The sequence below is a fragment of the Falco rusticolus genome, chromosome 1 (genome assembly GCF_015220075.1).
Source record: "Falco rusticolus isolate bFalRus1 chromosome 1, bFalRus1.pri, whole genome shotgun sequence".
Taxonomy (NCBI): Eukaryota; Metazoa; Chordata; class Aves; order Falconiformes; family Falconidae; genus Falco; species Falco rusticolus.
In genome coordinates, this window is record NC_051187.1 from 102260721 (window position 1) to 102284842 (window position 24122).

The following is a 24122-nucleotide window of genomic DNA, read 5'->3' on the forward strand; positions in this document are numbered from 1 at the left end:
GAATCAGACTTCTCTGTCCTGGACCTCCGCAGAAGTCTGCATCTGATGCAAGCTTTTTCTTCCAAAGACATCCCTCCTCAGCCAAGCCTTTCAAGATTTATTGTCAGACAAACGTTCAGTCAAATTTTTCCCTGAATGCTTTTGGTCAACACACGTTCTTTATTAAGTATCCAGAGTAAAACCCACAGTTGTATCATTTCAGCACAGCTCCCCATCATTCTAGTAGAAACATCCAGCTGACACAGATGACACTTTGACAGGATGTAAAAGAAATCTTCATTAGGAGAATACCTACCCTTCTTCATTTGCATTTGTTCTCTTTTTTCATTGTGTTAGTACAGGTTTTTCAGCTTGTTGTTTTAAGAAATGCTCACTTTTCCTGAAGATTAATAAGATTTCTGTATGGTGGGTTTATTTAAAATATTTGAAAATGTAGGACGCACAAGTCTGACTTGAGTCTCATTAAAAGAACTTAGCCAAAAATGGAAAGCCTTTAGAGGCCTATTATAGTGAATTGTAGTAATTAGAAGCATGAATTCTGTCTAACTGCTTCAGTTGATCTGGAATTTTTCCCAAAATCTGCAGAAATTTAAGGACCGACGTCTGTCCAGATAAAACACACTGCTTTGGCTGAACAGTCGACACTGTGAATAAGTACTCTGGTTTCAGGTTCTTTAGAGGGCTCAGCACCTCTGGCAGCAGCAAGAGCAGCTCTATCGGGTTGGTCCAACACTGCTTAAGCTTCTGGAGATGCATTGATCGTAAGCACAGATATATAGTTGTGGACACGCCAATGTCTTTCACTGTCAGAGCTGCTGTTTACAGATGTGTCCTATGGAGCCAGCAGCTATCGAGACCCCACTGCCATCCATGTGCCTTCTAACCAGGACAGAGAGTATTGGAGGGACTGCAGTGCTGTCTCCGTTAGCTGTATATTCAGAATAACATTTAAACAAAATGCTTAGGTAATAGCGGAAACTGTTTTGGCTTTGCCAAGCATATATATGCTGTTTTAGTTACGTACGTCAGAAGTAGTGACTTGAATTCTTATTATCATCACTTACAGAAAAGACCTGCTTAGCTTTCCAAGGATGAAACAGAGTTTACGGGGTCCCCTCCTATAAAGAAAAATCTGTTGTGGTATGTTCTTATGGGTGATGCCTTTTTAAGGGCAGATAGTCTGTGGGATTCTCCAGGAGAATGTAACATTGCTTTTAGTAAAAAAGTTAATTAGGTATTCAAAGGAATAAGAGGGAAGCCAGATTAAACGCGTTACATGCTTATCTTGCCATGATTATGTGTTGCTCTTCGCAGTAATCCCAGTCTGTTTTCTATAGGAGAGACTGTACTGTGAGAGTAAGATGACAGTTCATAAACCTACAAACAAATGGGTAGTTAGATTAGCAATGGTCAGAAAATGTTTCTGTTTAATCCGGTTCATCTGAGAGGACAGTGTAAAGAGAAGAAATTAATTTTGTGCTTGGATGGCAAGAGATGAGTTTCATCATTGTGCATGGATGGAAGTGAACTCAGCTTTGTGTCACTGGCCTCAGTAGTGGCATGTGGGTTTCTGGCATGTTCACTTAGATTTTCTGAAGGACTTGGGGCTATGTTTTCAGGGACTTGGCAACCACCATTGCGGCCAGAGTTCTGAAGGCGCTGTGAGCAAAGCAGCATCCACTGAGACAGTTCAGCTTGGGTTCTCTGACTTCCCCTGGAGATACGGCCCTCACTGTGTTTCTAACTTCCCCCAGCTGTAAGATGCAATTATCACATATGTGAAACATTTCATATTCCTTCAGTAAATCAGCCTCCACAGACACATACTCTCAGAAACCTTTGGCCTTGTAAATCCTCCTGAAAAAAAACCCTACTTTTCTTCCTGTAATAATTTCATACAGGTGAGCAGTGAGAATTAAATTATATCTCAGTCTCCACTGTGAACCATTCAGGATGGTGAAAAGCTTAGAAACGAATGTCCAACACCATCTGTATTGTAATTTTGAATGTAGTCTCCCCATTGTTCTTGGCACAAGGTTTTAGGTAAATGTTCCCAAAGAAAACAGTCACTTTGTGTAAACTATCTATATATTGTCTGCTTTAATTATAAAAGCATCAAGCGGCATTTCCTTCCCCATAAAATTGCCTAGCCTTATATTGCCAGATGTGGCAATAAGTCATATAGCTGTAAATCAAACCAGTCCCTTTCTTCATCAGACTAAAAGCTCTGATTCTCAAATGCTCTTTGCTATTGCTTCTCCCTCAAATTTAGAAGGTCTTGTTACAAGATGATATGTAAATTTAATCTCCAGTTCTTTCCTCAGTTTTTTTCCAACACTGGTAAGCAATCTGAAATGGTGAGGTATGACTGGTATTGCGCAGCGCTTGTCGGGAGCTGGAATGGCCTGGAATGGTGCCCTGGAACCGATTCCTGATGTACCGGAACCGCGTCCCTGGCTATATGTATTAGTCTTCTGGCACCTCCTTCCTTGCAAAATTAGCTAGGTTTTTGCTCTGCTGTTTTATGATGTTTTACATAGCGCATACATTGATGACATCCATCTGTTGATTTACTGTGATTCCGAGACCAATAAAGAGCTGAATGTAAAAGCTGGAAGGGTAACTAATCCTTTTGAAACCAGGCACCCACTTGCAAATTCAAGTGACTTTCCATGTAGGATTGTTGGATAGAACAATTTTTCAAGTCAAAATTTAACATGGAAGCCGCATTTCCTATTTTCTAAATAAGAAAGTTATCTTTTACTTCTTGGTCAGTCTGATTTGCTCATTCTGAGCAGAATTTCATTGGATTTTGCTGCTGCTTTGTCTTTCCTCCAGGGTAGCAGTTTGCACTCGTCTTAAAACTCTACTTATTTTCACCTCTGAGTTGCTGGAGCCTTCAGGGGACATCTCACTGTTTGCAAGGTATAAGTCAATGCAGATTTTCTTTTGAATTCCACACATTCATATCTTGCCAGCTGAGGATATTTGGATCAGTCCTTCCTGAAGAAAACTATCTGTAGAGTTCTAAGTATTAAATTCAGAACACTTTCCCAGTTTGCTTCCTAGAAGGCGCTGGTGTTTAAGTGACCTGCAGGAGAGGCTGAAAGATGTAACTTGTGCCCTATTAGCAGGCAAGTACACAAAACCCAAAGGATTGTTCCTGCTGATGGTGTGTCAGCCTGAAATGTTGAATTTTGACCAGCAGAAAAACAAAATCAAACTTCTTAAGCACCTACACAATCGGTTTCTTGCAGCGGGAAGCTGTAGCAAATATTAGGCCCTTATCAGCCAGTGCTCTCTTGGCAAAGCCAATTGCTCAATGTGTGCTAATTATTAAGTGGTGTTTAAATGCTTCCCTCTCTATCTTCAGACCTGTTGGTGTCAGCAGGCAAGGGGAGAGAAAGAGAAAACTTTTGGTACAGAATTCACAGAGAGGTATTTTGAGTATCAGCTTGAAGGCAGTATGTCTCCTGACTTTGAACAAAGTCTGTGTTTAGTATCTATAGATATTTATATGCAAAAAATCAAACAACCGGGCACTTAAACCCATTGCAAAGTGGACTCACCCACCTGTCCAGGAGGCTGGAGTACTGAGGTTGTATATTTATTGATTTATTGACTAGAAGAGTTCTTGGTCCAGTATGGACTGATTAATTCCTTTGACTAGGAAAGGTTTAATCTGTATCATTGCGTCTGGCTATGGTTTATTTCTTTGTGACATTATCTGCATGTTTTGTTCTTCTACTCTGTAACTGTTATTGATTCGGGTTTCGCTTTGCCTTGATGTAGTAATAAAAATGGCAACTACATGAAGCTTTTTGCGTGTTAGCCAGACATTATTTTGTCTGAGTCTAGGATAAGGTAGAAGCCCCTTTTTATAGGACATTCCATTAATAATGTTTCTTTTGTTGTACATTTTTACTAATAAACCATGTTATTTCTGCACAGTAGCTATGTAACAGTATTTTTTGTTTTTCCCTCTGGGACTAACATTTCCATAAATTTGTCTATATCTCTGGTAGTGTAGTGGCAGGTTTGAACGGATTTTTAAATACCTGGGTGCACAATTTTTAAAGGATATTGTATATACCTATTATGACTGAAAAAGCATGTCATGGACCTGTGAAATTAGGGCTTATCTACATGAGGAGAGACCTGATTTCTCTGCAGAACTGTGACACTGCAACACCCATAGTAAAGCAGGAGATGGAAGACTGTAAGAGAGGGGAAGCACTGCAGATCTCCTGCGCTGTCGGTCAATTGGGTGTCAGGAGTAGTTTCAGTGTCTTATCATGTGGTTTAGGCACTGCTTTGGGAAAAGATATACAGCTAAGGATGATCTCTGTAGCTTTTTCTAACCCTATCTTCTGTCTGTTCCAGGGAAATTGAGACAGTTGCATGTGTGTTTTTGTAGACCAATCACCCACCTTTTTCATTGCCTTTTGCTCATACTGGATTCTGCCTCTCTCCAACATGATTTGGTCCCAGGAATGGACCAGTCAGAGCCTGGAACCTGAAACTCAGAGTGAAAAGGTGGGCACAACCTCTTCATACCAATGGAATAACTGCCCTGAATTTAGTGGGGTTAAAGCAATGTGAAATTGTGTTAATGAGATCAGAATGCAGTTTTCAACATTTCAAGTTGAGTGTATTTAAGTGGTTTCCTTAAGGTCTTTAAGCAACTGCCTTTTTACTATGCAATTGCTTGGCGCAATTATGACACATTAAGGTTAGCTAGAAAAACATACCTGCTGCATTTTTTTGTAAATACTGTTCTATACAGAAACTATACATTGGTTAAACTGGAATGAGTTAATGGTGGGATTTCTTCAATTGTATTTCATACTGGAAATGCTGTCCTAAAAAATGGTGTCTCTTGAAGGGATTGAATCAAGTGATGTAAAGTAATAAGGGAAGGAACAAAAGTGCAGATAAATGTAATCATGTCTTTAGATTGCTGTGTTTGAATGTAGCATGCTGCCAAGTAGGTTAAATAGCATCATCTTTCAGTGAAAAAGCTGCTTGAAGCTGATAATTACAGTGCCTTTGAGAAAGCAAAGTCTGTTCATTATAGAGTAAATACTTTATGAACTATGAATCTCTCTTTATCTCATGCAAAACTATTTTAGATTAAATCTCTTTCCAATTTGTATTGTTCAGATAATTATATTTAGCTGGGGTCAGAGTTTGGATAATGCATTCCCAGCCCTTGGGTTTATTAACTGGCTCCAGGACCAGACCACAATGTCAAACAGCCCAAAGAGGTTTCAGATTTACTCTGTGTTTTGGCTCTTTTCAGCTGTGCTGCTCCTTCCTGTTGCAGTCTAATCAATGTAGCCATTTGATAAGTGCTTCTCCATTATGTGACTTGCCTTATTTGCTGAAGTTTTGCTTTCCAAAGAGAAACATCCACTTAAAATGCAGAGTCTTTGTTTAAGACCACATTCTTCAGAATGAGCCTCTTCCCAATTCCAAGTAGTAAACCACAGTTAAAACAGTAACAGAAAGATGGTTACACAGCAAGGATCAAATCTGAGAGTAACATCTGGATTTGTTAGTATGAGCAGTTGGAGTATGCTGAAGTGCTGCTTTTAGAGCAGAATTTTCTCTGCGTTTGGCATTTTGGTCACCCTGTGTATGTGCTTGGTCCCATTAATTGTAATGGGATGTCCAGGCAGAGCAGGCTGGTGCAGTAACAGAGCTGAAATCTGTTGAGGGATTAAAAAGGACCTTTGCAAATGCAATTATCTCTGCACCATAACCAGCATCCTGAAGAAGCTCCATGCAGTCGCCTTACTGTTAAGCCAGGCATGCGCCTGACATGCTGGATAGTTTGTTTTGCCTCCGTGATCCCATGTTTCATTTGAAGACCTCTTCCTCAAACAAAATATCTTTCCATGTCCTCTGAAATATGTGGAAGTTTTAAAAGCATTTCCTCATATCATCTCAGTTGGGAAGAGAGGCTGTTCTCCTCTCCAGAGTTTTACAGTGATGAGCCCCCACATCACTGTTCCTCCTGTTGTTGCTGGCAGCTTGGAGCTCTGCTTTCAAAATGAACAGAAACGCATCAGTGGTGCCTTCACTGTGAGTTTCTGTGGGCATTAAATCACTGATGCCATTGGCGTGACCTCTTAAGGGTTGCCTTTCTTTGGATGATGTGATGCTGCATACATTGGGAATGTCAGCCAATGTTTCTTTTACTGTTGGTACCCTCAGTTCTTGCTGAGGCCTGCGTTGCCAGTCCATTGTCGGCAGTTGCAGAGAATGAGCTGTTGCATGTTTCTAGAAATGTAACTTGAACTGCATGTAATTTGATTTTATTCAGCGGCCTGTGTACATGAACTTCCAGAGACTGTTCTCTAAAAAAAAAAAAAAAATAAAAAATCAAGTGATTCTTTTCCCTACTGATGAGATACCTTTCTGGAGGAAGAGGAATTGGAAAACCAGACAGATGTGGAGTGAGATTTGGGGCTGGTATGCAAACAACTACCTGGCACTGGATGACACACTTTAATTTGGTGTACCTCTAATTCCATTTTCTTTCTGTGTATTTTACCTGTAAATTTTGCAGGATTGTGTCTTGTCATGTGTTTATAGTACCTTGCACAATAGAGCCACGGTCTTGGCTAGCTGCTCTAGCCACAGTACTAGTGACGATGAATAATCGTGTATTACTTTCCTCAGATGTGGTTATATGCCAGTTCATATATCTTTGAGATATTAAAGTAGATTTCTGATGAACGTGAGTAAATTTCCTGTCTTCTGCTATATGTGTTGGAGCTTTTATTTGTCTGCGAGTCACACAGAAAATCTTACTCATTAACAAAAAGGTGATCGAAGACAGGCATTGTTTGAGAATTTTCATTCACACTTGTTCATCATAGCGTTCCCCCTGCCCCCCTACCATCAGTTGTGATACAGTCACGGAAAACTTCTATGTAGTACTGAATGCATCCTTTATGGCTGGAAACCTGCATGTTTCCTCTTCCCAGAAAACAGAATTCGCAGCTTACATTGCTGAGTGACATTTTTTACAAGTGTTTTCACTGTTGAACAATTTGTTTCTTTTCTCTGTAGCTTGAGGAAAAGGATGTAAAACGAGCCAGAAGCATCGCAGAAGTCAAGGCGTGCGGAGGCGCGGCCAAGCAGTGACCCCCACAGTGATAGGAATGGCTTCTGTTGTGACAAATTGCAAAGCAACAGCTCTGCCAGTGTGACGCTGGCAGGGGCTGCAGCAGGCAGGTTGTACGCAGAAAGGAGTAATGAATTAGCAGGTGAGCATCTCTATGTCTCATTAGTCTGTCTGGACACTTTGTGGGTTTCCAGCCTGTGGTGCAGGAGAGCGCTTCAGCAGGTTATTGTTGGAATGCTTTGGCTGCTGAACAGAGTAGGGAAGAAGGTGAGAATGGAGAACAGAGAGAGGAGGAGTTACTGATTTGGGACCAGAGCAGTATAAAGGAAGCTGGGCATTCAAGTTTTCTGCCTTGTTCACGGCAATAAGCAACCTGAACTACAAGATTTTTAACACATTTGGCAATTTTTCCTGCAGAATTACGATGTGAGGTTTCTTGGTCTTTTCTTGGCTTCTTCCAGTTTTAAACTACTGTCTCCATCTTGACCAAAATAATTGCAGCCACCACTGCTGTTGTTTTTGGCCCGGCCCACTCGTTACAGCCTGTCTATGGCTATGTACCATTTGCAGAAGCAGCTGCATCACCTCCCCATTTGAAATCAGGTACCTGAAATAACCGTTAGTTTGGCGAGAAGAATTCTTAGCTCCTTTGCATAATAAAGTTAGGCTCCAATTTTTAAATATTTTTCTGTTTGTTTTTAAAGTCAGAACTAGCCCAATATCTTTCTGCCTTAATTTCAGTGGGAAATTTTAAGGTACATAGCACTAGTAAACCAGCCTTGTTATTGATGCCTGCTCTGTGCATGGACTTCTGGTTTGCATAAATCAACGGTTGGCCCCACAGGCTCGTATGCACCCCTTCATGAGCTTGATGTAAGCTAGAAGACCCTAGCCTTGTGTTAGGTCTTCCTGAAGGATGCTTGCCTAGAGTCAGCATTAAGATCTTGCTGTGACAGCAGTCTAAACCAGGAACATTAATCTTCAGTAAGAGGACTCCCTTGTTCAACTGCCACAGCCGTTAGCTACTTTGCAAAAAACAGTGGTTTCAGCTCAGGATTTTCTAAAGTCACAGTCTTGGCACCAAATATTTTGCGGTAAATTTCATTTCATAGATTGGACTACACCCAGCATTCTGATTATAACTAGAGTATCTGACACATCCTATTTTAAAGTGCAGATCATATTGTAGTGCATATATGTGAAGAAACAGCAAGCCAGCTTTGCTCTTAAGTGATGAAAACTAATTTCCTGGAAAGGTAGCTGTAAATTTGCTCAGATCTTTAAGCAGCAGAATATTAAAATGTGTCACTTCTGGACATGCAGGCTTGTATTTGCTTTTTTGTTTCAACTCCTTCTTGCTTGATTGTAACCCTATGTTAGGATTTAATTCTAAGAAAGAATTTTAACCAGTACTGAAACTGAAGAAATATCCAACTCCTTTTTAAAAATTATTTGCTTAGTTTGGAGCCCCAGTTTAATTAGGAAATCTCTAGGAGAGGATTTAAAATCAGTAAGACTTTGTTGGCTATGTTTTCCATATTTTTGCTCCTAGGATAATTCCTAGAAAAAGAATGCAGAGTTGTTAATAGTACTCATCTTGCTTTCCTTCATCTAGAAAGCTGAAGGAGGAACGCCTTTTTCCTTTCAGTGCCGATGAGTCCCGAAACAAGATTTTCCCCTGGTCCAGTCCCCTCCTGCGTACCTCCTGCTGCAGATTTCGTACACCCACCTCAGGGGAGCACAGGGCAGTTGAAAATTCTGTCTTTTACTCTCCACTCTTGTAGTAATCATAAAACTGGGTCAGGAGCTGAATTTTGTAATGAACAATGAACAGCTTAATGACAGGATTTTAAAAAATGGAGGAAAAATATTTAGAAGTCTGTGATGTGAGAAAAATTGAGAACCAACAGAGATATAAGTAATGAATAAATGTCAGGTGCTTGAAGTTACAGGTAGCTTGCTAGACTTGAAGAAGCAAACATCTTTAACCTGCCATTAAAGGAAGGATAGACATAAAAGCTATTGCTTTTACGCATAGTGATCTTGATTCTGTGCTGAAATTTTGAGCTTCCAGTCTAGAACCATCCCTCACCCAAATTCTGTATGCAGCAGCGCACATCTTGCTTTATAACCTTGTGGATCCTGGTTTTGGCAGTATCGTTTGCAGGTTGAGCTCTGTTCTTCCAGATCTTGCAAGTGTCAGCTGCTAGGTGCAAATATAGAATTCTGTTTATTTTGTTTAATCTCAAAACCAACATTATATCTTTAAGGCAGCATCTTTTAAAATTATTATCAGTTAAGTAATTCATTTTTCTCATTTCCTGCTTTTATGTATTCAATTCAAATGATTTGTACGCTTACTAGGTTAGGCCTTCCCCTGCAAAGCACTCAAAAAGCTAAAAAAATAAGAGCACTGATATGGGATTATATTTATTTCAGATTCCTTGTGTGCTTAAGTTTTTTACTGTAGTATTTAATAGATTCCCAAGGAAAACTTCTGACAAGTGCTTTAGGGGTAATCTGGTTTATCTACCTGACAGTGAGTATTTTATAGCATTTAATCCAGAATTGTTATTCAATGTGTACCTGTGTAGTCAAAACGGAATCTTTGCTGCTGTCATTTAGGAACTACTCTTGTGCATGTGATGACATTGTTTCAATAAAATAGAAGTACTTAGCTTAAATTGTAGCATAGAAGTGTTAAGCATGTCTCCCAGGTTGATCAGACGTGACTTCTGATTTTAGATGCCTGTTTTGAAACAGTCTATGGGAAAGAGCCTGGTTTTAAGCTTTCTTTTTAGTGTTACACTGTACTTAGGAATATTCATGTTCCTTGGTGGCTCCACAAAGGAGGCCTGTCTGTTGGGCAGCTGTATGTATTCCATTAACAAACACATGATCCTGCCATTTTTTGAACCTCAGGTTAGGTTCTTCAAGCCAGTGTTCTGAAGAGCGAGTAGAGTTAAATTCCTCTTATTGTGGGAAGCTCCAAAACAACACCAGCTCTGCACTTCGGTCATGTAGTTACAGGGTGAGTTATGGCAAAGTCCAGAAAAATCTGCTGGTCTCTTCTGTGTGGACATCGTACACTTATGGCTTCACCCTAAAAATCTCAGGCCTGTGTAGCCAGTAAGTTTGAATTGTCCATCTGAAACGGTCACTTAAAAAAAAAATTAAAATAATAAGTCTATTTGGAAAGGCCATCTCCTAACAAGGAGTGGGGTAAAAATGGGGCTTTCTGACTGCCAGCATTTCAAGGTTTTAGCTCAGTCTTTTTTTTTAACAAAGCTAACCTTCACGGCTGTCTAATAAAATGAAATAAGAGTGAAAAGTTCAAATATTAGACTTTCCTGTGGAGTAGGTTTCATGGTAGCCTGACAGCCAACATCAACAGTATGATAGTAAGGAGTTCATGTTTCTGTCTAGTCTGTGGTGGCCTGCTGAGATGGCATATGCCTGGGAGTGAGTGAAAACCCTCATGAGAAAACCTAACTTGCACTTCATAGAGACCACTAGTTCAGTGACTGAAGGAGATTTTTCTTTTCCTCTTCAGTATCTCGAAGTAGGTATCATTTATATGTCTCTGTGGGGGAAGAATGGGAAAGCACATGGTGGCTCAAAAAAAATGTATTTTAATTTGTTTAAATAGCTGCAGAAACCTCAGTCTTGGATCCTGAATTGGGTTCTCGGTCAGATTCAACTGAAATCCATAACTGGTTGGGAGAGCAGAGAGCAGAAGTTCTCACAGCTCATGCACGCAAGGGAGCATCTTTTGTTGCTGTTAAGGTTATTGATAGGTTGTGCATGTGTGTGTGTCGAGGCAATAAAAATAAAATTATTTTCTCTCTTAAAAGGCATCCATTTCTCCCATGGAAAAGCAAGCATATTGGATACATTGGAGCTGACAAAATGGAATGTGGCTTGGCTTTGCTATCTGGAGAAGTAACTCAAACCAGGATTTCAGAATAGAGGGGGAAAAACAGGAAGAAATCTTTGTAGCAGCATTCCCTTAGAAATCTTCCACTAGGCCTTTTTATCTGGTTGTTGTTGGTGGTGATTTGTTTGGTTTTTTTCAAAGTGAGATTAACTATGTTTTCAGTTTGTCTGCTAAAAGTAGTATGTATTCATCCAGGGAAGAAAGTGTCAGGATAAACACTTTCTGAAGATCAATGAGAAAGTGTAAATTTACCAACTTCTTTAAGCAATTGACTCCAAAGCTTGAATTGTTTATGGCTATTGTCTTCTTCATAAGCAACATTTCCCCTCACTGTGTGTGTTGTGGGAATGCAAAAAGACCCCAAACCCATGCACGTAGTGCATGAAAATAATTGCCCACAAAATAATTTTATCAACAGAAACTAATGCACAGGTTTTGTGAAAGTGACAGTCAAGGACAGAACCTCGTCCTTGCTTCTTGTTAGGTGCTAAATACAGAAGAAATGTGAAGGAATGCAAATTCACGGGCATTGTTCTGTGGAGTCACTTCTGGAGTATCAGAGGCAGGTTTGTAGAGTGATTCCTATTCATCAGCCTTCTCCCCTAGCAGTGATGAGCTAAATTAAGTGGACAGGGATTTCTCTTATCTGTTATTCAGCTACTGAGACAAAACACAAGTGTTCCAGAGAAAAGCAGAGAGATACCTCGCTAAGCAGCAGACACTCCTCTTTTTCAGCTCATTCCTGAGCTTTTCCCCTGAGCAACTAAAAGCATAAGTCCAAATGTTAGATTTCTTTAGAGGTGACCAGTAATTCAGCTGTTTTCTTGATCATTTTGAAGAAAAAGCAGACTGCTGATGCTAATTCTTGCAAGGCTGATAGATCAGTTTTATATAAAAAACTAAGATCTTGGGGTTTTTAAACTCACATTATAAACTACACTGTACAGTCAGGGCATACAGTGAGGGAGAGATATAATCAGTAAATACTAAAGTATGTTTAAAATTAGCAGTATGCTCCTGAACCCAGTTAGACGGTTTCTGAAATCTGCATTTGGATCTACATAAGCAATCACACCACTTTGAGCTTGGCGACTTCCTTTCCTTAAAGGAGGTTGTTCTTTTTCTCAGAGAAGGAGTTCTATCTAAATCTCTCAAGTAAAAATTAAAAAGGGAGACGTATGTATGTGTAAAAAGTAGGGCTGCAGTAAGATTGCAGCATAGTGTTTACCTTGAAGCATACTCCATGTCAGTGAGATGCAGCCGTATGCTGGAAGATAAGGACATGAATCACAGCCATAGGAAAATTGAGTTCACCGCTTGTGCTGTCTGTGAATTTATCATTAAACATTTAGTTCTGTGAGCACCACAAGCCTAGTTTTCTAACACATTTGTGTCTCACTGAGGACTGATTTTGGAGGCTAAGAAGATAATCTTGAACTGAAGCTTTTTCAATGTATATGGCATTTTCAGGACTTCTTTCCCTGTGAGGCTGATGATGCAGCTTTTCTTTTAGGACACTTGGACAGTCTTCTCCTTTACCTTCCTGCCTATACTGCAAAATTTGCAGGAACCTGGTTATCTTGGAGATCTCCACTCATTTGCCAAATTCTGTTAAAATTAGACAGTGAGACCAAAACTTACTAAGTACATGTGTATACACAGTGATCAATAAAATTTTGTTTCTGTAGTAAATTAGAAAAAAAAATGTTTGCACTTTTCAACCATTTACCTTCCACTGATTCAATTTTCAAGAGGTCTTAGTGGCCTGTATGTTGATTTCTAATAACTGTTGGCAGTTGTGAAGATGAAGAACCTGAAAATTTAGCCCATAGCGACAGATCTTCACTACCTTGATTCTTAGCAAACATTTATGCTGTCACATTTGTTGAGAGTAAGACCAAAGATCTTTTTCCACTAACTTCAGACAGAAGGAAATAAGTGACTTGTCTCACTGATGAGTTCTCACAGTGCAGCAACCTTGGATCCACTCCTGTTGAAAGCTTTGCTCCCCACTTCAGCCCACCCCCCAAAAAGGACAGTCAGGCAGAACAAGCCCTCACTTCTAATCCCTCTTTAATGAATGCCTCAACTCTGTCCTCCTCCTTCCCTCCCTGTGCATTCCTCTATAGCTTTAAACTGTGCTGCTTCCTTCTGGAGTCACCTTCCCTCCTTAGAGTGCAGGGTCTTCTCGTTTTTCACAGGGCACTGAAGCCCCTGGTCGTGCGCAGGAGTTACGTAGGCAGTGTAGATGTCTAGAGTGACCTCTGTGAGCGAGCTTGAAGCTGCTTCTGCATGCTGTGAGTCCACCCTAATAATTCCAATTTAAAAAAAAAAAAAGAAAAAAAATATCCAGAAAACAGTTTCATGTGTCTGTGTTTTGTCCAAGTTTAATGCCCATAGAAGAGCCCACATGGATGGGAAATACAGTGGAAAAGAGGACCGGGGAAAGGAATGAAGAATTAATGTTGGCAATGGTGTATGGAAAGAGATTAATAGGAATGCAATAACAGCCACCCTTAATGTGAGACAGAGACCTTTCCAATTCAAAATAATGAACAGAAGTGAGTTTCCTCCCTTACAAGATATTGAAGGCAGAAATCGTTAACTTAGACAAATGCTGGAGCTTTGGGGCTTCAGTACATATGTTTTCAAGTTTTCTAGTCACTGGGAGATATTGGAAAAATATTTTCCTAGATATTAATATTGTCCTTGTTGTAAAATATATTCCTAGACCAAGCATTTATTTTAGAGGACTCTAGCAAGTCTGTATTTTTATTAAAAAGCCAAACAAACAAAGACCTTTTTTCTATTAATGGCAGATGGTAGGCAAAATGTGAACCTGCAAGAACAGGAAAGGCCCAGACTCTGCTATAATAGTTTCAGAAAAATATACCTTGGGTTGTGTTCTAGCTGGCAGGAAAGCTACTTACTTTAAAAAGAGATTCTTTTAAGTAGGAAGTGAAAGATTGCTCATCAGTAAGACCAAGAAGGTCTTGAGTTGCACCAATCAGCAGAAGTTTTTCCAGATGTGTTAGCTTGGGCTCCGTCTTTTCTAACTAAGGAGAAGTCTTCTTTCCTATCATACTTCTTTTCACTTGGTGCCTCTTTTCCTTTTGTTTCTTCTTGCTGCAACAACATCCTGCATCAATCTTCTTTCTAGGGTGCTGAAGACTGATTATCCCTTTGATGTACTGACCCCTTGATGAGGTGAGATACTCAGCTGGTAGCAATCCATGGTTTTCTAAGGAACTGCACTAGTGTATACTAACTGAGGATCTGCCCTTCTCTATATCGTTGTATAAAAAATGCGGATGTTTTGGTATAGGTAGAGTGGAATTAATCTAAGTAGCTATGTCGGTATTTGGGGAGGGAATCTGAAATAGAGCAGTACGTAACGGATGAGTTGCTGACTCATGCGGGGTGGGAAGTTTCAGTTATCACAGGCCAGCTGGATGCAAACAAAAGTGCAGATGGATAACATCAGTGAAAGCTTAGATGAAAAAAATGTGAGGATGCTGGGATGAGACAGGAGAAGGACTGTGAATGATATTATAGCACAAATAAAAATGAGAATAAAACATCACTGCGCTGTCAGCACTTAAAAGCAATCAAGAGAGCCAAGTCAAAGTCCAGGGAAGTAAAGAGCCTCCTGTTGCCTGCTGTGGTCTTTGGACTGGCCCCGCCAAGTGGACTCGATTTTGCTTCCAACGGCTAGGTATAAAGACTGCTCTTCTCCTTCAGCTATTTTAACAGCTCTTTTGGGCAAGAAGACAAATACTTTATTGGACAAATGTGATAGCCAGGCCAGAATATTTCAGGATATTTTCAATGCTGGTTTCTTTCTTTTTAGTGTAGCTGTTTGAAAGGATAGTGTTTCTGCACACTGTCATAGGAGGGTGTGGGTTTTGGGGTTTTTTTTATGTTCAGCGCTTATCTTGATGCCAAACCATAACTTCATTTCTTTGGGGTTTGGACTGGCAGCTGAGTAATTTGCTGCAGCTGAATAGAGCAACTATGTGAAATGCAGGTGGAGGCTGAACGTGTGAAAGCAGGCAGTACAGTCAAATCCTCAGTGTGAGGGAAGGAACCACGGGTCTCTCTTCTGAACCATTTTGATATATTTGCCTAGTGGAAGATTTGAGCAGAGAGAGGAAAATCAGTACTCTTAAGAAGTGGGGAGTGGGGTGCTTTTCCAGGAAGATTTAAGGTAGAATTTAATTTTACATGGGGCCTGCCATACTCGAGGTATACCAAAGTAGTTTATACAGTAATGTGTTAAATATAGAAAGGTGACTTGGCAGGAACAGAGCAACCAGTCAGTTCACACATAGAACACATCGCACAGTAAATGAAGGGCTTCAGTAGTAGCAGGGATGTGAATCCTGACCTCTAGCAGCTCCTGCTGGGGTGATTTTAGGGAATTACTGTTCGCTGCTTTCCACTCTGCCCCTTATCAGAGGGGTACAACTCACTTCTGGCAAAGATGACTGAGGAAGGTAGCTTTTAAATCATCCCCACATGCCTTGCCAGAGCTCATGAATTAGAGCCAAAGCTTCTGGCTGTCAGAGCTGGGTGGTACATAAGAACTGAAGCGTTAAGAGAAGACATCAGCTCCTTTCGGAGGTAAGCAATTGCAATGCTGGCTGAGTCAGGTTATTCAAAAGCTGTGGTTTTGTTTTTCTAACAGGGTTAGTTCCAGTCTGTGTCTCATTAAACGGCTTGCATTCCTGGGAAAAACAGCCAAAACGTCAAAAGGCAGTGCTGGCCAATAAGAGACTGTTTAGCCTAAAGAGGAGGCTCAGAGGGGATCTTATCAATGTACATAAATATCTGAAGTGAGGGTGCAAAGAAAGAGCCAGGCTCTTTTTGGTGGTGCTCAGTGACAGGACCAGTAGCAACAGGCACAAACTGAAGCACAGGAGTTTCCTCCTGAACATCAGGAAACACTTTTTTCACCGTGAGGGTGACTGAGCACTGGAACAGTTGCTCGAAGCGGTTGTGAAGTCTCCTACCTTGGAGGTACTCAAGAGGTGTCTGGGCATGGTCCCTGACAACCGGCTGTAGGTGGCCCTACTTGAGCAGGAGAGTTGGACAAGTTGACATCTAGAGGTCCCTTCCAACCCTAGCCATTCTGTGATTCTTCCAATGGCCACGTTTTGTTAAGCTTAGATAAATCTGTTGACAAGGAGACTTATTAACACCTTGCTCAGTTTTAGTTGAAATGAGGGTTGGTAAGCAGTAACTGGGTCAACTGACTATAATTTTTGCAAAGCTGATGTACTTTCTTCTCTTATCACCTTAAGGATTGGTGCTCTCCCCCAGCCCCAGGCAGGTACCATCGGTGGTGTACAAACCTCCTGAAACGGATCAGCCACTTGAGAGAAAAGAAGCCTTGATGCGTAGGAGGATTTCCTTACACTCATTTCCTGACCCCTTAAACTACAGGTTTCTGCTTTCTCAGTTGTGCAAAGCCACAACTTGTGGGGGTATTTAATTACATAGGAAAAGGAAAGAGAGCTTGGGGAAGAACACTCATTTAATCTGTGCTGTTCTTTTTACGAACACGGTAAAATGAACAAAACTGATGAAATTTACCGCTAGGATTCAATAGACGCAAGAGACGATTGCTAATTCACAAAGTGTGCTCCTCATTATAGCCTTTGTTCCTTTAAGGAAATAAAGATAAAACACACGTGTGAAAATAAGGAAACGCAATGGGAGAGCGTACTCTAAACTGGGTCAGGAGTGCACTAATGGCTTCATGTGCCCTGGTTCTTGCTAGGATCATTGAGGACCTTGCTGGTGCATGGGAGAGGAGAAGGTAGGAGAGGAGGCTACACTTTCCTTTCAGGTTTATGCAAAACCACTTAAAACTTCAAGCAGAGTCAAAGAAATAGCAGGTTATGATTAGGCCAGCATGGAGTGAGGGATACTGACCTGTGTCTGAGGTTGGTTGTAAAGGTCATTCTATATTTGGGTGAGCTGTTGAGCACAAAGTTGCTGATTTTATACTCTTCATATCTACGGAACCCAAAATTTCATTATCTGTTACTTGACCAGCTCTCAAGACTAGTCTTTGGGTGATCTGCTCAAGAGCCAGGGTCTAAGGTACTATGGAAATGTTTGCTTCTTGTATTTTCAGTGATCAGCTGAGCAGACAGCATCTTTTGCATGGGTATATGCCAAATTTGCATGTACTCCATTTTTTTACACTAGCAAAAGTTGTATTTATATATCTGATCGACATTCACAGATTCAATTTGATATCCAGAGATTGGCTGAGGAGTCTGGGTGTGCAATTGCAAGCTTGTCTGCATGTAAGAAGTTTTTCAAACGTTTGTCTCTTCATATCTTTACAGAATCTGATTTATGTAAAATGAAATGTTATCCTGCACCGCTTGTTGGTAGTAACTAGAACTGCACAAAATACAATTAAACCACAGACCATATAAACTTAATTCAGATTTCATTACTGTCTCAAGTTAGGAAAGCTTTCCTATAAAACTTGGTCTAATACTTGAAAACCTTTTAAATTACCTGAGCTGATGAGTGGTTTTGCTGTTTAAGTCATATGAAATACATAGTTTTACATAGCTGTAAAGAAAATTAGATAAAATCTTGCACTTTTTATGATAGTTGTCTTTAAGGTGTTAGGTTCAGTAAAACCTGAGGTTCAAATAAAACTTGGAGTGTACCTACCCATGTGGATCACCAGCAAAAGTCATTTTTGCATGACTTCTGCACGTTGCAGCAATAGATAAGGGGCTGATCAGTGGTCTGTTTCCCTCAACTGCTGTAAGAAATCCCTTGTATGTCTCAAAGGGAATGCCTGTAGTGTGATCACAGAATTGAGTGCGAGGTATTGCAAAGATTCCTGTGCTAGTTTTAAGCTGTATAACTGTGATGCTGTGAGCAGCCTAGGCACTGCAGTCTGAACCTCAGCTCAGACTTATTTATCTAGTCTTTATGTTGCTGCAGCTGGACTTATCGCTAAAGCTGGGTTAACACAAAGTGAGCTTGGATGCAGTGCTGCATTGCATTCATTCCTGTGCACTGGAAAGAAGAGGCATCTTCCTGGTTGAGGAAGAGTAATTGGGATGCTTAGAAGTAGTAATTCACCAGTCGCAAAAGACACAGAGTTAATGTACTGCAACAGATAAGACAGAAGTTACCAGAATACGCTACTGCTAGCCCAAAGGGTTTGAGAAGCAAGCTAGAAAATACTGAGAAAGTCCAGAAATACTGAGATTTGCAGTCATATTTTAGTATTCTGTATGTTTGCTTTTTAGGCTTTCCACCTATAAGGTTTAAATACTCAAGCTGTAACATGTGAGCCTTAAAAGTCTTTTGATTTTTATCAAGGACAGTTGAAAGTCTATGCCTGTGTTTCTTCCAGGGCAATTAGAGACACCATGTCCTGTAAGACTTGCCAATACTGAGGATGACCGAGAGGCACTTTGTTTGCTATTTTTGATACACATCAAGGAAATTTTACAGCAACTGCTCCTGTCATATTTCCAATTAAGGACTCTGCTTGGATGCAGAATGAAAAGGATGCATCAGGTAGCAGTGCTCTGTCACTCCGAAGCAGTGACTCCTCTTGCTTTTCCTGGCTGAGCAAGTATCTGACCTTGCCTTCTGCCAGACGAAGTGAAATATCTATCTGTCTTTTGCTTCCTCCTTCATGTACCTGGCTGTCTGTAATCACTTATCTCCTTGCTCCTTTCTTCCATTACCTCGTGTGGTTTTGGTTTTTTTTCTTCTTTTTTTTTGTAGTGCCCCTGCTTAGCTAATCTTGAACATGCTCCAGAGTTGGAGCTGCACAACCTTGTTCAGCACAGTTCCCTCTGACTCTGTGACACTGGAAGAACAAGACTGAAGGGCTCAGCTATTTGATTGACGTATCTTAATCAGTGTTTTGTGTAAGCAATAAGTGAAAAGGATCAGCCAATGTCCAAGTGCTGGTAGAATTAAGGAGCATTTTCCATATCCAGCTGAAACAGCTGGGGGAACATTGAAAACTGATTTTTAATTTTTGTTAGATTTTTATGCCAGTGACTGTATGTAGATCTGTAATTTGTGTCTGTTTTGTAAGCCTGCCTTCCCCCCGACCCTTGTTTATGAGTATTATTTCTATTTGAGTGAATGGAAACACAGCAAAGATAAAAACTATTCCCCTAAACAAAGAAAGCTATTGCGAGACCTTAAGTGTTTGCGAGTTCACCACAGTGGCATTTGTTCTGTATTGAATGTGGAATCGGCCAGCTGTAAGCTGGCATTTTTACTTTGCCCAGTGTATTGAATTCCGTCTTTCTCCTGTGCTGAATTCAAAGTTCTAGCTGAGTGTAGAATGAAACCTATGAAAAGACCGTGATATCAAATGTCTTTTCCAACAAAGTAGGAAGGGAGCAAATAGCAAATTGATAGACTAGAAAAAGGACTGTGCTTCATGCTACGAGGCACTCTAGAAGAATCATTAGATGAGAGCTTTTCTAAGGTATTTTGTATTGAATAGTGATAGGCTAAGCCCTTTTCCTCCTTTGAGGTTTTGCATGTATCTTTTTCTTTAAGATGCAGTTCTTATATAGATGCTAATAAGAATCCATGTTTACAAATTCTAATTACTTGGATATTTTAATAAAGGGCATTGTACTGTTGCTGAAGATCTGACAAGGGGAAAGCTAGGTGAACGGTGATGATGGTGAGTGAAACAAATGGTAGCATTTTCTGATATTTTAATTTTGTCTTGGTTTTCCTTAGATTATGGACTTACCCATTGGATGCTGAATGCTACACATGAGTTTTGGACCTCCTCCTGTAAGTTGTCCTGAAGTCAAAACCTGTTCCACTGTACAGGAGGCTGAGGGAAAGCTGAAGAAAGACACTGAGAAAGCTAAAACTTCAAATTAAAGTTGGAAACTGTAGGGCAAGGAATACCCTTTAATCTTACTTGCTTCATTATTACTTTAAGCCCATTAAAACCAGCAGAATGCTTGGGCCCCTACAAGCTCATGGTGGTTCATGTTCCTCCACAACTTCCGAATTCATTGGCTGAACTCAGCTGAACCTGATAAATCAACACAGGTATCAGAGTTCCTACAAATGACACACGTTGTGTGACTTGGCATATTATCGCACACGGCTTGAGACTTGGTAAAGAGCCTTTTTACATTGCCAATCAAAGGAAAAGCTGCAGTCAGTGTGTACAAGCAAGCATGTGATAGGAAACTGCAGGAAATCAAACTTGATTAGTTCCAGTGCTTGGGCACTTGCATTTCTTCCCATTCTTCTCTCCTGCTTTTCTCAGGCTCCCTCAGCAGAGTGAAGAAATAGGAACATGAGAAGACAACAAGCTTCCGAGACTAGAACTACATTTAAAAATTAGGTCTCTCATTTCTAGTTACTGTAGCAGCTTTCTGAATTTCAACCTAGCTTAAATGAAACTGCTAGGAAGAAATGCAGATAAAGCCTAGTAAGTTGTAAGCCTAATTTGCAGCAAGCCTTTGGCTCAGGTGAAAATGGGATACTGTTTAGGAATGGCAAAAGGTACCGTGATTTCATTCATGAGATATTTAAAATCTGAATGGGTTTTTTTGGAGAAGTGTTTATGGGGGTAAGGAGCCAGCGAGGCTTTTGTTTTTAATGGGTATGTATTTGCTTTTTGTCACCTGGTATTCTCTGGAAGAGTAAGAATCCCAGAGTTCATAGTAACTGCCTGCTGAGTACTGTTTGTGAAATGAAGATGGAAAGAGGAGAGATTGATGTCCCTTAGTTATGCTGGTCTTGATACCATGGTATCCTATTAGAAATAATATTGGACATAAATAAACCTGAGCGTTTTCTTAGTTTTCAGATGCTTTGCAATTTTTAATTGTGTTTAAAATTAAGTGTTGTATGTTGCTGGGACAAGCCAATGCTGTAGGGAACTTCCTGTAACCAGGGGCCAATAAAACTAAGCTTCCCGTCTGGATAAAGGTGTGCAAACCAAATAAATTGAGTAAGTAACTCTATGTTGTTTAAAGTATTTTCCCATATAGTTATCATACAAAAGTGAAACTACTGGGCTTTAAAAACTCAGAGAGACAGAGGGGGGAAACCCCAAGTTGCAAAAATCTGCACAGAGCACTTCTCACTTGAAAGGGATGCCTTGAGGTGTATTTCTACTACTTGACTATAGGCACAGAGCTGGTTTTATGATACCTAACGTTGATGGTGAAGCTGGACTAGATTCCCTAGCTCGTGTTTTTTCTCAGATACTCTTTTTTTCCCCTTGAGCTGTGCTGGAAAACCTGCTGGTAATCTGCACTCCCAAACTGGTGACAGGATTAATTCGAGCTGAACATTATCTTTACAGAAAAAAATGATAGGAGGAGGAGTTACAAGAAGGGACTGCTTTCTCCCTCCAGATGACTTCTACCTGTAATGAATAGAGTTCACTGCTATTGCAGTGACAAATTTTAGTAGAGGCTAACTTTTCACCTCTGAAATTAGGTGCTTAGCTTTTAAAATATATTAACTATTCCTCCTTTTAACAATGTTATATGCGCATAGGCATGTCCATTTGTTTGTCATAAACATTGATGGGTTCAACTAACAGACAAAAAAGAAACAATAAGCAATGAAGAGTCTCTGTTCATACATATTTTCCCATATATTTTCATGTGTATATATGTATGCATACCTGTGTGCAAGTACACTAATAAATTGAGGTGAATTTTCAGATACTATCCTGCAATTTGTTGCTAACAGACTGGAATGTGCAAATCAACCCACAACAGTCCTAAAAGAATACCCTATTTAGTGTTTTAATCGGGTTTTTAGATGCAGATAAGAACATTCAGCCATCTCGTGCTGTTCTGAGGATTTCTGGAGAAGCATCAGAGGGAGGAAATACTGGTGTTGCAGCCATTGAACTACCAACTGCCTCTGTCTGTGCCCGAGCACGGCATTCCCATCAGAGAGCAGGTGTTCTTGCAGGTGAGCTTGTGAGATGCTGTAGCAAAGTGCAAAGACTGTTCCAAGATCACTACTCTCTTTTCCCACTGTTCAGCCTTTCCTCAGCCCGGCAGCTGGGAAAGCATTCTCAGTAGACACGTGCTCCGTATTTTAAATCTTCCTTATCCACTGACCTCTTGCAGAGGCAAGCTGCTGGGTTGGATAGGCGTTGGGTCTGATGTGTTCAGTTGGTCCCATGTTGCCATAGTCTTACTTGCTGTTTTCTGTGTCTGACTGCACATTGAATCATATTGCCGTCACCTTGTCAGGGAATAGACTTTTGTGTTTCTTTTTCATGGCATCTCTCAACAGACATTAGGTTCAGAAAAATAAATTTTGCAGGGAGCCCGGCTCTTCCCAGGAACCCAGAGCAGATCTTACTTTTTCTTTGAGCTTAGTATTTGCTCAGAACTCCTGAGGTGAAAAAAATATTCATTGGATAGAGGTTTAAAAGCAGAAAACCAATAATGAAGGAAGAGGTTTTTCTAAAGAGCTGCTTTCCCATCTCACTCGAGTGTTCTCTTGGTTTGAATGCCAGTAAGAACAGCAGAAGTCCTTTTGCTTTAAATCTGTTTGGTCCTTGCTTATGACACACTTGATGGCTGCTTGGTCCTTGTGGGATTTACTTTTTCCTCTACCCCATGTAAATTCATCAGAAACAGATTGCTGTGGTAGTTCCCCTCTTAAACAGTATATGAGTTGTTGCTTTCTCTTGCAAACCCCTTCTTTTCCTTTTCCCAGAAACAGCGAGCAACTATGGTGAATGGATTTCTCTACAAGGTTATTTTACAGGTCAGGAGGTTAGCTTACTTTTGTCTTTTGATTTGAAGGGTTTCAGAAGAAATCCTCTGTGTGTTCTCCTGAATTGTAAAGGCTGGTAAGAATGAGAAGCCAAAGTCATCCATTAATCCACAGGCAAAGTACTATTGAAGCAGCTGCAGTGAAAGCTCTCACATGCTGCCCTGGAAATAACCCCAGCCTTGACGTGGTAAGACAACCCTAGGTAAGGTCAGAAGCTCAGTTCTCATTTTCATTTAAGCTTCTGGTTTTAAAACAGTATTTGGAGTTGTCCCTTGTGGTTATTTTGATGTCTTACAGTGAATGGATCCGTGGGGGGGTGGGGGGAGCACAGAGAAGTGGAATCCAGAGAGGCAGAGGTTTATCTGCTGAACATTGCTAGTCTCTCATCTCAACTTACTGTTGTTTTGGCTTAAATATTTAATGACTATGACCTCATGTGAGAGCAGCAAGTGGTATCAGGATTTTAGCTTAAGCTGCTTTGCAGAGACAAAGCACCTGTTTTAATTCCTTCTGGAAATGGAAGTGCTTTGGAAGTGTCCCAGCAAATTCAAGTCAAAGTAGTAATACTTGCCTGCCTGTATGCTTTCCCATGACATGTGTGAATTTGAATGATCTATGTACACTGTGGAAGAGACTGAAGCTCATGGCCAGGATTTTCAGGAGGGCATGAGAAAGCTGGGGGTCTCCGTCCTGATGGTTTGAATGCTAATCCAAGTATGGCACTTCTGTGAGCCTTAGGTCAAACCTCTTTTAACTTCTTTAAGAATCCTGCCTGTGCTACCTTCCATGTGCATTGGGGTCAATGTGCAGTCCAGAACATGTAACACAGTGAGTTCAGTGGTTTTGTGCATAAAACTGTTTATTTAGATAAAATATAGCTGATAGTGCTAGAGTTAGATTGTGACTTCACCATCTGGTCCAAGTAAGGACCAGTGCAATATGGAAGTTGGCATGAAAGCAACAATGATGCAAAAAAAAAGTCGTAATTTCTTTCCCTATTACAAGCCCACCTAGATTTGGGATGGGAAGAGGGGGGCAATCCCAAAATTCAGCCAACTGTATAGCCAGTATTTCTGGCTTAAGGCCTGATATTACTACGAATAGACGGTTACAGTTTCTGGAGACGGTGGATAGGAACACTCGCTCCATACCTAAACGGTGATGATGCTAAAAGAATGAGTTTCAGAAAGAGCTGTCCCCACCCCCAGTTGAAAAGTAAAGTGCTCTAACATCTCACTTCACTGAACTTAAGCA

The 24122-nt window shown here is 40.5% G+C and overlaps 1 long non-coding RNA gene across 3 annotated transcripts; it reads left to right on the top strand.

The window, feature by feature from the left end:
• Positions 1–4389: 4389 nt before the first annotated feature.
• Positions 4390–23049, top strand: LOC119150071. Of its 3 annotated transcripts, XR_005104929.1 has the most exons (5): positions 4390–4536; positions 7081–7277; positions 19833–19889; positions 21894–22049; positions 22898–23049. It is a non-coding gene; the product is annotated as an uncharacterized LOC119150071 (long non-coding RNA). The 3 variants fall into 3 exon arrangements; XR_005104927.1 differs by lacking the exons at positions 19833–19889; positions 21894–22049; positions 22898–23049 and adding exons at positions 18469–18635; positions 18849–18997; XR_005104928.1 differs by lacking the exons at positions 21894–22049; positions 22898–23049 and having other exon boundaries at positions 19833–21657.
• The last annotated feature ends 1073 nt before the right edge of the window (positions 23050–24122 follow it).